Here is a 15,182-nt window from a genome sequence, read left to right as displayed (position 1 = left end):
TAAGAATGGTAAGCACATACGTACACGGATGTTCTCTGTAAAATTCCTGTATACATGCTAGGGTTTTCCAATATGGGTTGTTGATGATGTTTGATCAGTTCTATTATGTTTGCTACTGTCTACCGATGATGTCTCACTCATAATAATATGTGATTGAAAATACTGGTTGGGTTGATTTGGTTATGGAATGGAATGTTGATTAGTGATGATGCCACTATGTATGATTTGTATATTATTCAGTAATCCATGATGGATTCAATGTGACAGTAATTTAGATTCAGGTGTCAGTTATTTGAGATCTGTACGCAGGTCTTCTTCAAGGGAAGTGCGTACATATGCGGGTATGATTCAGAAGAATATTGTATACATTCAGACATATGTTTAATCAGGGTTTGGAGTGACAACATTTGATTTCGGTGAAGAACAATATATGGTCTGGTATATTTATTAGTGGTTTTGCATTGATGTGATGTGATTGGTATTCTCTTGCTAAGATTTATTGATTGATTTGATAATTGAGATGATTTGATTCAGTGACTGGTTTCAAAGTTGTTATTTTATTTTATATTAATGATGGAAGTGGGTCTAGTCTAAAAATATGATGAAATGTGGCCTATAGTTTGATGTTTTGACCCAGTTGGATCCAGTATGAAATATTGTGAAACTTGGTCCATAAAGGTGTTGAGGGTTGGAGCCTTCAGTGGGGAAGTCGAAGCTTCCTTCTAGTAGTAGTTGAATAATTTGTACATGGGGTAGGAGATCCCTTTCGTTAGGAGCCGGTAAATGAGATCAGGGGTTGGATCTCCCTTCCAGTGGATGCTAGAGAATGAGAGAAGGTTGTAGCCTTCTGTAGGTCGGTGCTTGTGTACTGGTATGATTTTGCGCGAATACAAGATTATAATATGTTTTCCTTTATAATAAAAGAAGAAGATAAAGACGAAGACGCTGGTGGTTTTCTCCCACATTGGGTTTCCACCTAAAATCATGATGTTCTTGTGTGTTGATATGTTTCTTGTGTGTTCTTCACGGCTCATGGTTTCTTCTTAATGAATTAATAATGAAGTAATAATTATCCCGTTAAGTACGAATAGTTAATGAAATAATTGATAAATTATTTATTTGGATATACATTGTTTGTATTCTTCAAAGTCATGTACATACGTTGGTTTCTTTAAGGGCAGTAACGTAAAAAAATCAGAATAAGAAATAAAAAGTTGAAATTAGTTTAAAATAATGATTCACCCCCCCCCCCCCACCCAAGTATTTTTCCTAACAATTTGTATCAGAGCAGGTCCCTCAGTACAAGCTTGATCGTTCAAAATGAGATTTGTCAAGATGTGTAGTCAAGGAGGAGTATTTTGTATCAAACCACCTTTATTTAATTGAACTAACTTTTTCTTTTGGAAAGTGAGAATCAAGGCATTTTTGTAGGCACTTGGAGCAGATGTATGGGCAACTGTTGAAGGTGGATATCAATATCCAACCTCTATTCCCATAGATATTGCAAGGAAGAAACAATATGAAACCAATGCAAAGGTTGTAAATGCCATCTTGGGAAGTTTGGCCGAGTCTGGATTTGTGAAGTTCATGTAGCTGAAAATCGCAAAGGCAATGTGGGATAATCTTATCCAAAGTTATGAAGGTGATGCCAAGGTAAAAAGTGTTAAACTTAAAACATTTAGAATTCAGTATGAGACACTTAAAATGCGATAAGATGAAAGCGTCATAACTTTTTTCCTTAGAGTGGACGAGATTGTTAACTCAAATGGAAATCTTGGAGATGAAATAAAAGATGTGATTGTTGTTGAAAATATTTTGAGATCACTAACTCTAAAGTTAGATTCCAAAGTCTCTGCTATTAAAGAAATGCAGTATTTGAAGAGTCTCACTATCGAAAAACTCCATGGGATCCTAACAACCTTTGAAATGAGAAAAGGGGGTCGATCAGATATGAGAGAAGAAGCTTTCAAAGCCACATATAAAGGGAAGGAGAAGGAATCACCCAAATATGCAAGCTACATATCATATGAGGAAGAAGAAAACTTCGTGAGGAAATTTCAATAGGAACCCTATACTTGATTGTAGCCAATGCTAGTGAGCAAAAAACCTAAAGGATTGAGATAACTTGTTGGTGTAGCAGACTCGTCAAGCCTATAATGGAATGACGGGAAGTGTATTGATGAAAATACCCAGAAGGAGACAAATCACTTGCACCCAAAAAAAACTTAGAATTCAAAGCATGCATACTCATATCAACTTGCAATAATGTTGGATCACACATATTATGCTCTATAATATTATTTGAACACCCACTATCATCCAAGAGAAGATCTTAGACATGGCAGGGAGGTGAATGTAAGAGCATATCATGAGGAGGCTACAGATTAATGAAATGAACATGACATTCATAATGACCGAAGAATGATATACCGATATGATTTTGGGATTGGAATTTCTCTTCTTCAACAGGGTATATTAATGTTTCAAAAGTGTAATAATTTTAATATTTTGGTTTGATATCTGACAATGCATGGATCAGAGGAGTTCCAAGATCATTCTGAACAGAAAGATTATCCAAAACTAGAGTTTACAAACTATGAGAAGGGTGTTCAACAATTAGATCGAAGCCTTGAAAATTAGGGTCTTCTTGAGGAAGTAAAACATCATCCAATATATTTGGGCACTCATCACTTCTTATATCAACACGAAATTGGATGTTCGGCTAATGACTATCCAATGTTTCAACTTAAGTGAGGATTTTTAGGTCATTTGACTACTTATCAAGATTGCAATATGATTGATCATCATTTTGACATGGAAGATTATGAAAGAGGAATGAAATATGGAAAGAGTCTTCACTCTTATGTTCCTCTACTTGTGAAATATGGCCACCTTATACCTGATTACCATGTGAACCAACAAATTGAGAATGAAAAGTAGTTGTAGCAATTTTTGATGGAGCGGATGTATAATATGAATCAAGGTACAAATGGAGATGCATTTTCATTACCATGGAATTGTTGCAAAATGTTACACTCACTCATTTCAAATCAATTTGCTTCCACACATCCCATATGTGTTTCCACCACTCTTACATCCCAGAAATTGTTTAAGATTTAGTTCTTAACAAAGAATTATTGTTAGTGACATGCAAAGTACACTCTTAACAATTTTGTAGACATTTTTGATATTTTCTATTTGGTAACCTGCTCATTGCAACACATTTTCTCCTATTTACAACAAGCTCATACATTAAAACGTGTGTGTGTGTGTGTGTGTATATATATATATATATATATATATATATATATATATATATATATATATATATATATATATATATATATATATACTTCATAAGGCTGTTAAAATATTATGGTCTAGCAAACAACCACCCAGGAACAAATCTGAGTTAAACGTTACAAATTCAATAAATTTCACGCTTTAACAGGATCTGTACAATACTCAATTTCTTATGTACGCTAACTCCCAAACTAGTGTGTCAGGCTTGTTAGAGGTTGATGGTTTAGGACCTTCTTGGGATTGGTGTAATGGATGTTCTTGGCAAAATTTTGAAAACGGAGGAATTCGAGATCTGTATCAAGGGTTTGGCATGTCTATGGTTACTTCTTGCACAAAATCAATTGTATGTTGGCAAACTTATAGTTATGCACAACGCGTAATAAGGAAATGTGGCCATGAAAGAGCATTAATTTAATATTATAATTTAACTTGAGCTATATTTTTTTTTGCATATGAGTCAAACATCACATCTATTTTGTTCATAATGTGATTGAGAGTATGATGTATTGTAATCAACATAAGTAAATGTTTCAACTTATCTTAAGCATTAAAAAGTCACTTAGGTTGTCCAAATTTAACAAATACTTTGAGTAAATTTGGTCCATAACGGTAAAAATATGATTAACGATTGGATGCAAGTAACTTAAACAAACAAACTCAAGATATACACAAACAAAATCAAGCCATCTGGACAGTACATATGAGTCATATCTTCGTTGGGATTTCAAGATCAACGTGGATACGTTCACATCCGTTGTTGCTTCAAAAGTTGCTCTAGTTCAAAAACAAATGAACTCAAGATGTGCAAACAAAATCAGGCCAGTTGGCCAGTACATAGAGTCATATCTTCAGTAAGGGCTCCAGAGCAACTTGGATACGCTCCCATCCATTGTTGGGATTCAAAAGTTGCTTTGGTTCAAAAATGGTTAGAGGAGCAATGGGAAGCATGTCAAACTGAGGCACCTTAGGAATATTAGGCAAAGGCCAGCTTTTTGTCTCTCAGCATTCATGAACAACCGAATCAACTTCGTATAAAGTATGGGTCATGTCACCTACAAGTGACATGACCCATTAATGTGAAAATAGGGATGGGACTCGGGATAAAGAAAAAAAATCATGAAAATATATGATGTGACCATTCTCAATCTTATGGCCATGTTGATAATTCAAGCTCACAGTTACTTAGAGGTCAGAGCCATGGCAAACGTTAGAAGGGAGGGAATTCTATCTAGTAAGTGATTGACTCAATCTGCAATGTGCATATATTATTGTGATACTTCACGGGCATATTTTACTAATTTTGTTTTACTTCCTCATGACATTGACATAATGAATTTTCCCTTTGCAAATTTGAGTGAACTGTGTTTATTGATTTTAGATGGAACTCTTCTCCCATCTTCCTTTCGTTGCTATTCTCTGTTGAAGAGTTTGTGCTTTGTTTCCTTGGGGTATGGAATAATTTTATCAACCATGCAAATCTTTCACTATACCTCAGCGCGATTTATTTCCTTGGCGAGCTTTTATTTGGCATGCAAATGTTTGTCGAAGTCTAATGTAATTATGGGATTAAAAATCATTGTTCACCTAATTGTAAACTCTTAGCATATGACAACTTGAGCGTGTTTGTTGAATATTCCAAAATTTTGTATTTTATATGAGCACTAATAAAATTAAATTAATCATTCGAGTTGTTGAAAAACCTGTATATACACATTTTAGTTTCCAAGAAAGAAACAGTGATATCTTTATTCGAAGAAGAAAATGTGATATATAATGCAAGAACACAAACCCAGTGTATTACATCACAAAACTTAGAATTAAATCAATTCATAAGCTTGGGGTTGAATAGAACATCACCAAAAAAAAAATATACATCACAAGGAAATAATAGAGTGTATATCGAAATAATCCTTGTAGAGCCATAAACACTATAAACCAACCATGTGACAATGTCTACATACAATATCATCCCAACAAGGTTTAGAGAAATCAGTGTTTGTGAGGTAGAAATTAGATTGCAACATCATGTCAAGAATTTCGAAACTTTGAATTTTTGAATATAAAAATGAAACAACATACTTTATAATATGTGAGAGATTATAAATATAACAGTTATAGATTACATTTTAACATGAGATGAGAGGAAGTACATGATTTTTTGGTCTCCCGTCCTGGCAGTATTGCATTTCAGCATTTCAGAGTCGAGTAAGGATTTAAAATATGACATCCTTATTGCCATAAAAAAAAATAACAAATTTGTAGGCCTTCTATGTATGGGATCCCACTGCAGAACCAGGGATAAAAATAGGCACACTGAACTCTTTTGCTTCTTCATCGGCTTTAATCACCCTATAACCAGGCCAAGTTACGCGCCCATCTAGAAATGCACCAGGCCCAGAATTCCTGTATTCCCCAAAGTATAAGCTTTCTAATGCAAATTCTCCCTACCATTCCAACCAGCCAGCGGGATGAATGAGGTCGCCTAAAAACGATTACATGTAAACTGTTCAAGAGTATAATTTCCAAGGCCTCCCGAGGTATGTTGAAGTGAATGCCATCCAGGGAGGGAGATCACTTGTTGCTGTAACTATACAATTATGTATTGAGATGCCGGTATTTTGATAAGGATGATTCCTTCCTTGGGCAGTGATTACATTCATTTGATTGGGCATACCTTGTCGAGCATAAATGTTACACTCCTGTAAAACCACGGCCGCATTGCCAAAAATGAAGTCTACTGTTCCAAACACGTCACATTCTCTGTAAAACTGCCTAAGAGAATGAACATAAAGTGTGTCTTGGTAACCAATAATACTGCATCGATAAATCGCTGCAAAATCGGCCCCCACCCGTAGAGCCACAACTTGATGCTTGTCAGGCCCTGCACTGTTCATAAAGGTCATGTCACGTGCAACAAATCCTGCACCGGATACAGCTGCAATGCAGCCATTCACTGGTCAGTCATTGTTAATTGGCCTTAGCTCCATACACACATGTCATGAAACAATGTTGAAAATCCAATTAACCAATTCACTGGTCAGCCTTAGCTCCATACACACATGTCATGAAACAATGTTGAAAATCCAATTAACCAGGTACAGAGAAAGAGAAAGAGAAAGGGTATTTCAATTAACCAAGTACAGAGAAAGAGAAAGGGTATTTCAAGAAATTGGATTGAACAATCAAACAAACAAAAATAATGCAGACAGAAAGGTTTGGAATAGTACCAAAGGTAGCGGAACTGAAAATAGTAGAACCCTCCTTCACATTTTTGCTGGAGACAACAACAGTCTTTCCCTTGCCATCGCCAACAAACATTATGTTGGTTTTTCGTTTAGAAATTTTGACAGTTTCAAGGTACAGTCCAGCTTTGACATAGATTATGTATTTTCTACTTCTTAAATGCTTGGGTGCCTCCTTGACAACGTCGGTTATTGTTACATAATTGCCACTGCCATCCTGCGCTACGACAGCATCGGGTTTTAAGTGTGCAGGGGAAAGCTGTAGGAGTAAACGATCAGTTGCCGATATGTCGGGAATTTCTGGTTATTCCAAACAAAATACAGTGGAAAAATCCTCTGTTTCCACTGTTGAGAATTTTCTGATAAATTCCGAAACAACAAAAATATGAACAGAGAGTAATACTTTGTTTTCTGATAATTCAAAAACACAAGAACAGAGCATAAAATAATACTCTACTTTGCCTCATGATCAAAAACTGATCAAAATAATACTCTGTTTTTGACACAGAAAAATACTCTGTTTTTAACTCAGAAAAACAGAAAAATTCGTTCTCTGGAAACGGTGTTGCAGCAACACAGTTTTTTTTTTCAGTTGCTGTAACTTGTGTTGCAGTAACGCTATTCGTGGTGTTGCAACAACGTAAATTTTTTACGTCAAGTTTTTTTTGAGTTACGGTGTAACAGCAACAGGGATTTTTGACGTCAAGTATTTTTCGACTTACGGTGTAACAGCAACAGGCAAAAAGAAACTTCTATTTATGAACGATAAACTAACTGATAAAATAAGTCTTCCTCACGTAGAGGGATCTTCACAAAATATTATGCTAAAGAGCATCTTCCTCTTGACAGATGGATTACAACAGGAACGCTTCAGTTCCACAAAACAACTATCTCAGAAAATTTCAGCACTGTTGTGCAATACAAAAAAAAAATACTCTCTTGTTCTACACTGCTGTGTGTTACAAAAGGACTTTCAATCTATCTATCTATATTTTTCTACACTGTTGTGTCTGCATTTTATAGTGCGGGAAAGGGTCTTCACCACCTTAACTTGCTGATGAAGTTTCTGCTACTCATGATTAACAGATTTGATCTTTTGCTGTATTTTTTGAGTCGGTGTTGATGAAATCTATGGCTGATAAATGCTGTTACGACTCGAGAATGGTTCTTTTTCTGTTTCAGCCGTTCTACCCATTAATAGGGTTGGTGAAAAGTAATGGTGTAGCGTTGGATCTGATCTTCTTCCTTCTGGAAACACAAAAATAATTAAAGAGTGAAAAGATGGTAATGGCGGTGATTTAAAAGATCGGGAAAAAATGTGGGGCGCCGGATCACGACAAATGAATAAAGTAGCTGTTGTTGTTCTGTTCACTGCAGTTGAAATTATAATTTCAACACTCCCCTTTAATTTCAACTGTTGGGTTATCAGTCATACCCAGAAGTTTCCTTAAAAACTCAAAACTTTTCTGATCCAATGGCTTTGTCAGAATATCCGCAACCTGTTCCTGAGTCCTGCAATGTTGTAAAACGATTTCTCCATTGTTCACCAATTCTTTGATGTAGTGAAACTTTGTGTCTATGTGTTTCGTTCTCTTGTGGAATACAGAGTTCTTGGATAATGCAATAGCTGAGCTATTGTCACAAAAAATAACTGTTGCTGTTGCCTGCTCCTGGCATAGACTTCTCAACATTCTCCTCATCCAAACCGCTTGACATGCTGCTGCTGTAGCTGCCACATACTCTGCTTCTGCTGTAGACAATGCCACAATTGGTTGTTTCTTAGAAGCCCATGAAATGGCTCCTGAACCTATGTGAAAAATGTAACCAGATGTGCTTTTCCGGTCATCTACACTTCCAGCCCAATCACTATCTGTGTATCCAACTAAATCTAAACATTCTGAAACAGTATAAAATATGCCATACCTTTTTGTAACTTTAACATACCTCAGAATTCTCTTTGCTGCCTGCCAATGTGTTTCTTTTGGCTTCTCCATGAATCTGGAAATTAAACTAACAGCATACATTATGTTTGGCCTAGTTGCAGTCAAATACATGAGGCTGCCAACTATGCTCTTGTACACACTAGGGTCAAAATCTTTGCTGCTGTCCTCTTTGCTGAGTTTTAATCCCATCACCGTGGGAGTGATTGCTGCCTTGCTGTCCTGCATGTTAAATCTGCTCAACACTTCATTTACATATTTTGCCTGTGAAATAAAAATTCCATTTTTATTTTGATCTACTTCTATTCCTAAGAAGTATCTCAGCAAACCCATGTCAGTCATCTCAAATTCTTCTTTCATGACTGATTTGAAATTTTCAATGAGGTAGTCATCATTACCTGTAAAAATCACATCATCAACATATAACACAACAATTAAAATTTTACAGTCCTTTTCTTTGATGTAAACAGTGGGTTCTCCCTCACACTTCTCAAATCCGTTCTCCAGTAGATAGGAATCTATCCTACTGTACCACGCTCTTGGCGCTTGCTTCAGCCCATAAAGAGCTTTCTTAAATCTACAGACTTTGTGCTCTTGGCCTTTCTTCTCATAGCCTAGAGGTTGCTCGATGTAAACCTCTTCCATTAATACTCCATTCAAGAATGCTGACTTCACGTCCATTTGGTAAACTTTCCATTTGTTTTGTGCTGCTATGGACAGCACTGCTCTCACGGTTTCCATTCTTGCAACCGGTGCGAAAGTCTCCTCATAATCTCTCCCATACTGCTGCTTGTATCCCTTGACAACAAGTCTTGCCTTATGCCTTTCTATTTTGCCTTCAGCATTACTCTTGGTCTTGTAGACCCATTTAACTCCAATGACTTCTTTACCTTTTGGTAGCTCAACTAAATCCCATGTCTTATTTCTTTCTATTGCATTCATCTCCTCATCCATAGCTTCTATCCATTTCTTATCTTTAATTGCATCTTCGAAATGAACAGGGTCATCAACGTGACAATACAAAGCAAACAGGGAATTCATTCCTTCATCATAAATATCACTTAAATTTCTGAATTTCTTACCTCTTTCATTCGGTGTGCAAGTGCTTGTAGATGCACTTGAATTTCCTCCTTGTGGTGTGCTTGGAGAAGCACTCTCATTTCTCCTCAAGGGTGTCTCTTGCTGTTCTGTTGTTGGCGCTGCTGTTTGGGGATGTGTTTCAGCCAACTCCTCATCATCATCATCATGAGACAAACAGTTTTTAACATTAACTGTTTTCTCTATGCTTCCATCCCAAGCTTCCTCTTCAATAAATTGAACATCTTTGCTCACAAAAAACTTCTTGGTGGATGGGATATATAACCTGTAAGCTTTGCATTCTTCACTGTATCCAATGAAAATGCATTTCTCCCCTTTTCTGTCTAATTTCTTCCTTAGCTGATCTGGAATGTGTGCATAAGCCACACAACCAAAAACTTTCATGTGGGTGACTCCTTGCTTTCTCCTACTCCATGCTTCTTCTGGCACTTTGTTCATCACTGCTTTTGTAGGACATCTATTCAAAATATATACTGCACAGTGTACAGCTTCAGCCCAATAATCATTTAGCAAATGCTTTGCCTTCAACATGCTCCTCGCCATATCCATGATTGTTCTGTTTTTCCTTTCAGCAACTCCATTTTGCTGCGGGGTGTACCTTGCTGTAAATTGCTTATGAATTCCATTTTCTCTGCAAAAACGTAAAAATTCTTTGGAGATATACTCACCTCCTCTGTCAGTTCTCAAAACCTTGATACGCAGCCCACTTTGATTTTCTACAAGCGCTTTGAAATTTTGGAATTTTTCAAACACTTCACTCTTATTCTTCAGAAAATAAACCCAAGTCTTTCTGGTAAAGTCATCAATAAATGTTAGAAAATATTGGTTGCCTGCAAGTGATGGAGCTTGCATCGGTCCACATAAATCTGAGTGGATAATTTCTAAGGGTGCTTTTGCCCTTATGCTTTTCCTAGTTGGAAAACTTTCTCTGTGTTGTTTTCCCAATATACAACCTTCACAAAGGTTGTCTGGCTTTTCTATCAATGGTAATCCTCTTACCATTCCTTTTCTACTCAACAAATTAAGACCTCCAAAGTTTGAGATGTCCAAATCTCAAATGCCACAACCAATTTTCATCCTTTGGTACGCTTTGGAGAGCCTCTTGTGTCACTGCTGCAACTACTTCTTTATTTTTCAAATCTGCTCTTATTCTGAGAGGGAACATCCTGTTCCTTGTCATCTTCACTTCAGCAATACAACGTTTGCTGGGTAATCTGTCTATGATGGTGCATACATCATTCTTAAAAAAAACATTGTAACCCTTCTGAACAAGTTGTCCAATACTCAAGAGATTACACTTCATTCCAGGAACATAATAGACATCTGCTATGGTTTTCTTTTCACCTTTCTTTGTAAATATTTTAACTTCTCCTTTTCCCATAATGGAAATTTTACTATCAGTCCCAAGTGTGACTTGTGATTGCACACTCTGATCTAAAACAGAAAACAGGGCTATGTTTCCTGTCATATGGTTGCTGCAACCAAAATCTAGAAACCATATATCTTCACTGTTGTTTCAGCGATATTACAAACTAACAACACATTATCTTGACTGATATTTTTTCTAGTTATATTTGCACTAGATCTATTACTCATATCATGCTGCTTCTTCCTACATTCATTTGCATAGTGCCCATATTTTTTACAATAATAACATTGGACATTGGATTTTTCATACCTTTGTCCTTGAGCATGATGTTGTCCACTTTGTTGACTGCTGCCATGGCCTTGGTTCTGATTTGGATTGCTGCCTCTTCCTTGAACGTTTGCTGGACTGTTTCTTCCGCCTCTGTATTGGGTTCTGCCTCTTCCTCTCTTGTTTCCTCTGCCTTGACCTCTTCCTCTTCCAAATGACATCTGGGTCTTGAAGGCTTGCTCTAGAGATGAGTTTTCATTTCTACTCAACCTCTGCTCATGTGTTATCAGTGATGCATGAAGTTCATCAACTGAAAAATTTGAGAGATCCTTTGTCTCTTTTATGGTGGTGACAATCACATCAAACTTTGAGGGTAGGCACCTCAATAGTTTCTCCACAATTCTTCTTTCTTCAAGAGTTTCTCCATGAGGCCTTATCTGTGTGACCAAACCAATTGATTGTGTGAAGAATGAGTCAATATTGTCTGACTCCTTCATACGCAGGTTCTCAAAATCTTTCCTCAGCAACTGTAGTTTTGTTGTCTTCACTTTCTCCATGCCTTGATAGGTTGTCTTGAGAGTTTGCCATGCTTCTCTGGATGTCTTGGCTGCTGCTATCCTCGGAAACACACTCTCATGCACTGCTTGATATAAAAGTAAAAAGGCTTTTGAGTCCTTCTTCTTATTGCTCTTCAACAGTTCTTTCTCTGCCTGAGTTAATCCAATAAACTCTTCTTCATTTGCTGGTTTTTCAAATCCATATTCAACAAGTTCCCATAAATCTTGTAAGGCAAACACGGCTCTCATGGTTATTGCCCAGTAGTCATAATTTTTCCCATTGAACTGTGGGAGTTGGGTATTAAACATACCCACGCTGGTGCTGGCCATTCTTGCAATACTTGACTGTAAAAAAAATCACTTAATTGTCTTCAGCAGCTACACAAAAAACTAATCTGAAAAATACCTTGACAGCGTTTTCGCTCTGTTGGATAATCTGTTGCAGAACAAATCTTCTTTCAACTTCTTTGATGTCTTCAAAGAGCCTGTACAAGCTCTGATACCATGTCGGGAATTTCTGGTTATTCCAAACAAAATACAGTGGAAAAATCCTCTGTTTCCACTGTTGAGAATTTTCTGATAAATTCCGAAACAACAAAAATATGAACAGAGAGTAATACTCTGTTCTCTGATAACTCAAAAACACAAGAACAGAGCATAAAATAATACTCTACTTTGCCTCAGGATCAAAAACTGATCAAAATAATACTCTGTTTTTGACACAGAAAAATACTCTGTTTTTAACTCAGAAAAACAGAAAAATTCGTTCTCTGGAAACGGTGTTGCAGCAACACAGTTTTTTTTTTCAGTTGCTGTAACTTGTGTTGCAGCAACGCTGTTCGTGGTGTTGCAGCAACATAAATTTTTGACGTCAAGTATTTTTTGAGTTACGGTGTAACAGCAACAGGGATTTTTGACGTCAAGTATTTTTCGACTTACGGTGTAACAGCAACAGGCAAAAAGAAACTTCTATTTATGAACGATAAACTAACTGATAAAATAAGTCTTCCTCACGTAGAGGGATCTTCACAAAATATTATGCTAAAGAGCATCTTCCTCTTGACAGAGGGATTACAACAGGAACGCTTCAGTTCCACAAAACAACTATCTCAGAAATTTTCAGCACTGCTGTGCAATACAAAAAAAAAACTCTCTTGTTCTACACCGTTGTGTGTTACAAAAGGACTTTCAATCTATCTATCTATATTTTTCTACACTGTTGTGTCTGCATTTTATAGTGCGGGAAAGGGTCTTCACCGCCTTAACTTGCTGATGAAGTTTCTGCTGCTCATGATTAACAGATTTGATCTTTTGCTGTATTTTTTGAGTCGGTGGTGATGAAATCTATGGCTGATAAATGCTGCTACGGCTCGAGAATGGTTCTTTTTCTGTTTCAGCCGTTCTGCCCATTAATACGGTTGTTGAAAAGTAATGGTGTAGCGTTGGATCTGATCTTCTTCCTTCTGGAAACACAAAAATAATTAAAGAGTGAAAAGATGGTAATGGCGGTGATTTAAAAGATCGGGAAAAAATGTGGGGCGCCGAATCACGAAAAATGAATAAAGTAGCTGCTGCTGTTCTGTTCACTGCAGTTGAAATTATAATTTCAACACGATAACCACATAGGGAATTCCTTCATGTCATATCGATCCAACAACCCATAATGGTGATAGAATTCCTGATCCAAACCAGCGTTATGCCCCTCATCTTTCTTGAATTCCTGCTCCAGACCAGCGGTATTCCCCTCATCTTTCTTGAAACCAGCGTTATTCTTCTTTGGCAACATCCGTCGAGGGTTTTGGGGAACTGCTGCAGACTTATTTGTCTGTTCACCAGGTAAAGCTTTATTTTCCAAGTCGGCGTTGCTGAAAAGGGTTTGGAAGAGGGAGAGGGAATTGCTGATCAATTGATAGAACTTTCTGGATTCTTTTAGTATGTCATTGGTGGATTGAAGAGTCACATTGCCGCCTCCAATCAAGTCCTGGAAACCCTCGAGTCATGTATCCTGGATTGTCAGAGCGGCACTGAGCCAAGTTTTGACATCGACAATGAAGAGCAATGACGGTCTCTTACCAGACAAATCGGACATGTGGAGCAGCGTGGCATTCAGATGATATAGTGTATCGTGGAGCAGCTCCACGCAATCCTGCTGGGCCACACCTCCGTTGTCGTCTCCCCAAACAGGAACAGGGGCTGCAACCTTTAGAGAGTACGATTGCAAAACCTGACCTATGGTGGCTTCAATGGTGGCTTGAACAAAATCTTTGGGTTCCACCAGCTGATCAACACCTGGATATGTGACCAGTGTAGACACGCACAGCTGAGGGTGGAGCATTTTAGAGCAGGCGGTATGTATACCAGCCGGTATGGCTCCTCCTGTAGCCGCATATGGAACCTTGTTCCCAAGAATAACAATACCAACAGGAATAAGAAGGCAGGAAAATATAACAATTCCAATGGCAACCATCACCACCCATCTTCTCGTCGCCCGGGACTCATCTTGGTTCCCGGGCGTCATCGTGGAAGAAACCCTAAACCTGCCACAAATCTGCCTTCAGGAACAAGAGAAGTGTGCAGGAAGGATTCAAGAAACATCGATCCGTAATTCAGGATTCAAGAAACAACGATCTGTAATTCAAGAACAAGAAAACTCAACTCAACTCAACTCAACTCTGCAGGAAGGATTCAAGAAACAGAGAATGAGAGCAGCGAACAAGAAACGCAGAATGCAGCGGGAAAACAAATTTTTTGTAAAAGTCAAGTATGTTTGACGACGTTCATTTAAGCCTCCTGAAATTTGAAATGTGTGTGATTTAATATAATTCTAAAATAATTAATTGTGATTTAGTATAATTAATTATTATTTAATGTAGTTTTGTCGTTCTTTTAATGATTATTATTATTATTATTATTTAATGAAGTATTTTGTTTTACATTTACTATAAATATGACTTTTCTGGTTTTGTTAATATAATATTGAATTTTAATGTTTATAATTATGAATATAATGAGCAAAGTAAAACATTGTCACAGAGTAAAGAGATTTGAGCAACATTTTTATGTTAATACTGAATTAAACATTTACTATATTTTTAAAATATATTTGGGGTTGGAAGACAACTAAAGATCATTTGGCATCAAAACAAATTTCGCAGTACACAACAATCACTCTAAATCTTGTTTTATTGAACTTAAGCAACGGATACATTTTTATTTTTATTTATGGGATTGGATGTTCTAATTACATTTAATTCGCATGCTTAGGATGATTAAAAGTTTGACTCTTTAATTGCAACTTCCATTTGAATGGTTACTATATTATGTTGAGTAGTGTTTTTGCTCAGCAAGATGAAATGAATCTGAGTGATGGGATCTCTATGAAAGGTTTTAGTCAAGTAAAAATTTG

At 36.9% G+C, this 15,182-nt stretch overlaps 1 pseudogene; it reads right to left on the bottom strand.

The window, feature by feature from the left end:
• Window positions 1-5,553: 5,553 nt before the first annotated feature.
• On the bottom strand, window positions 5,554-14,294 carry LOC149141877 (pectinesterase 2-like; annotated as a pseudogene).
• Window positions 14,295-15,182: the final 888 nt, after the last annotated feature.

This window comes from Pinus tabuliformis, chromosome X (genome assembly GCF_031772625.1).
Source record: "Pinus tabuliformis cultivar Carrire ecotype Pingquan chromosome X, CPIR1, whole genome shotgun sequence".
Classification (NCBI taxonomy): domain Eukaryota; kingdom Viridiplantae; phylum Streptophyta; class Pinopsida; order Pinales; family Pinaceae; genus Pinus; species Pinus tabuliformis.
This window is presented reverse-complemented; position numbering and strand designations above follow the sequence as displayed.